The sequence below is a fragment of the Eptatretus burgeri genome, chromosome 2 (genome assembly GCF_056783735.1).
Source record: "Eptatretus burgeri isolate ZD-2024b chromosome 2, Ebu_testis_v1, whole genome shotgun sequence".
In the NCBI taxonomy this organism is placed as follows: domain Eukaryota; kingdom Metazoa; phylum Chordata; class Myxini; order Myxiniformes; family Myxinidae; genus Eptatretus; species Eptatretus burgeri.
In genome coordinates, this window is record NC_140962.1 from 60569054 (window position 1) to 60572428 (window position 3375).

A 3375-nucleotide genomic window follows, 5' to 3' on the forward strand; every position below is an offset into this window, starting at 1 on the left:
CATAAAAACTAACGAAGACAATGTGGAGTCCATGCTCATGCAAAAAACGGAATTCCTTTAACTTCACTGGCATGGTTCGTCCTGGATGACCGGTTTCACATGGAGCAAGAGTTTCAACATTTACACAGAAAGAAATGTCTCCTCAATCACAAACACATCGGCTTTTTTTTTTAAATGAGCCAACATAATTGTAAATGTCGATGTATAACATGCTTTGAAATTTACTGAACATTTAAGTTTTTTTTTTTAAAGAATACCCACTTACAGTTGAAAACAAACAAACAAACACCTTTTCACATTGTTTGCACAAAAATCATCCCTGCATGGGGAACGTGCATGAATGAAAAGCATCCTTTCCTCCGGTTCCATGCCACCGGTTATCAGGGGCAATGACTAAACCCTTGGCTCTGGTCTGCAAACGTTCACAGAAAAACATGTCGTTGCACTGTTGTTCTCATTAATATCGTTCTCTCACAGTTCAAAAGGGGATGCAAATGAAGCAAACACTGATAACAAATTAAGCATGTTAAATCGCTGCCTGTACACTGTGTGTAAAACCCTTTTATTACTGCACAATTACAAACCTCTCCGCGAGGATTAACAATCAGAGACTGTCCTTTGTGAACAGCCAATGAACATTTTAACAAAACACGTTCGTTATACAATTGAGGACAGTCCATGTGGTTTGGTTCACTTGTACTGGGGTAGATCGACAACCTGAGCCAAGGTAAGCTGAAAATTTCGATGTAGGGGGGGGGGGGGATGTCTTTGCATGGAAATCTTTCCTTCAAGCTCTAATGCACATCTTCTTTCCTTCATACTCGGAAAGATGTGCATTAAGACCAGATATACAATCTCGTGTGGTTTAAAAGAAAAACTTCATATTTGTTGGTGCAAAGTTAATTGCCATGGAAGAAGGAAGATGCGCATCAGAGGATGTAAGTGTCACTTTAATGATGATATCTTGCGTAGTGTACAGTGTTGCACCATGTGGAACATACATGCATCATCACATCCATATTCGATGGCACTTTCGCAATCCACAGTTATATCCATACGTTCTGTGTACTCACATCCTGCGGCACATCCACACATCATGTATTTGAACCCCATGGTACATACACACCTTATGGTATTCTGGCACGAGAAATATCAACACCTCGTGCCACATTCACATCACCCAATATGTAACTTCTGACTTTACATTCATACCACATGGCACGTCTCCTGCACCACAAGTTTACGAAAACTAAGTGTAATACATGCAATTCATTCATTAAAATATAAGATAATAATAATAATTAATTATATTTATATAGCACCTTTTGCCTCTGAATATAACTCCAGCAACACGATATTCAGTAGCAGATGAAACTAGAACGGCACTCGGAAGATTGCATCGCTTCTCCAAGCTGAACAGTTTATGTTTTGCGTCCCACTGATAGGCTGGATCTGGATTCGGACCTGAACCAAAATGCGATTTCGCTTGTTCTTGTCACCTAACCAACCCATCCATCAAGTTTTGTCATAACTCGTCCACAACTTTTTTTAGATACCTTGCAATATATCGTTTTTGGTCCCATCTCTCAATGGTGACGAATCACTTGGAAAATTAAAAAAAATTATCGTATCTGGATCTTCCCCAAAGTCGAATCAATTTGTCCTTGTTAAACACCCAACCTGTCCACCAAGTTTCTTCCGAATCCATCTCCAACTCCTTGAGATATCCTGCACACAAATAAACAGACAGACACACAGGGGTGAAAACATAACCTCCGTCCACACCTTTGATGGCGTAGGTAACAATACATTTTCTCCTAAAAGGGGAAGGGAGAGGTCAGGACCCCCATTAAACCCCTTCTCTTATGTCTCCTCCTTTCTTCGACCTGGAACTGCCTCTGACATCTGTATGAGAAACGGGATATGGAACCATTGAAAGTTTTTTTTTTTAGCGATGTGAGCACTCATTGCTCATGAAAATAAATTAATTCCTCATAGTGGGGCAACTTAGCTAAATATAGCATAACAATTGTGCATTTTGTGAGGAAAGCACCAAATTTGGCACACTAGTAGCCCATCATATTATGAACAGATTTGGATATTGGTCCATCTCAACATTTTTGATGGCAGTGGAAAATGGCTGCCACAGCCATCAGCGGCTGAATTTGAGATGGCCCAATATCCAAATCTGTTCATAATATGATAGGCTACTAGTGTTCCAAATTTGGTGCTTTCCTCACAAAATGCACAATTGTTATGCTAAGTTTCCCCATTATCGCTAAAGGATGCAAATGAGAGAATGAACGAATGTCACTGAAGTTGTTGAATTCTGTAAGGGATCTCGTGTTTCGGATTAAAGAGGATTGTGTATGGAACCTGAATTGTCGAATAAAGTCAGAAAAGGGCAGGGGGAGTACAGGAGAGACAACCCTTTTAAAGGTCATTAAAATAGCGACGAAAGCAACGAAATGACACGAACAAGCAATGATCCATTATCGTCAACACCCTGTGGAGAATATCCAACAATACGGGGGACCTTGGATGCAAGAGAGTTCAAGGAGAGCCAGATGGGAGAAGCAGCTTCAGCCTGTAAGGGGAGAGCATGTTCTATGATGGAACCCCTCAAAGCCATCTTCGTAATGACAATCTGGCAGTGCCATCAGGGGCATATTCCAATTCTCACCGTATCTTCAGCCCTACTATGTTTTTTATTGACTGATTGCTTAACGTGTAATTAATTCGGAACGGTTGTTTAATGAATTCACAATGGCGCCACTGATTTCGACACATCATCAATCTGTGTGGAACACGGAGCACCAGCACACAATTTTCAGGTCCTATTTGATTTGTTATTTGTCTTGAGATTTATTTTTTAATTTCAGTTTGATTATCCTCATCTACCCACTGGTGGTGGTGGAAAGTTTGCTGGAAGGGTCAGTATTGACGACATAAAGGAGGCTTTATGATGCATGAATTGGCATTGTTGCCTTATTTTAAAATTCAAATTCCCTGAAAAATCTATCCGTTCGCACCTTTCAACATGAATCGATTCCACAGAAATGTATTTTTTCTGCTGCAGCACACAGTACATATCTACACACTTTATGAATCGCCAGCGTATTTTCAAATAACTAAAGGAAGGCAGAAACGTCCCACCATGTTTAGGTCACATCGCCCCTTGAGGCCATTGCAAAAAGCTCAATCGTTAATGTGCTGCAGAAATCTGTCCATGGGTGGAGGGCAGTACATCACGTGCTGTTTTATTCTTTAACCAACTCACAATGAAAGTCAAAGCAAAGAATTTTCAATACTGTTCATGACTGTGTTTGCAAAGTTAATTTGGAGATCTGCGTATATGTATACATACATACATAC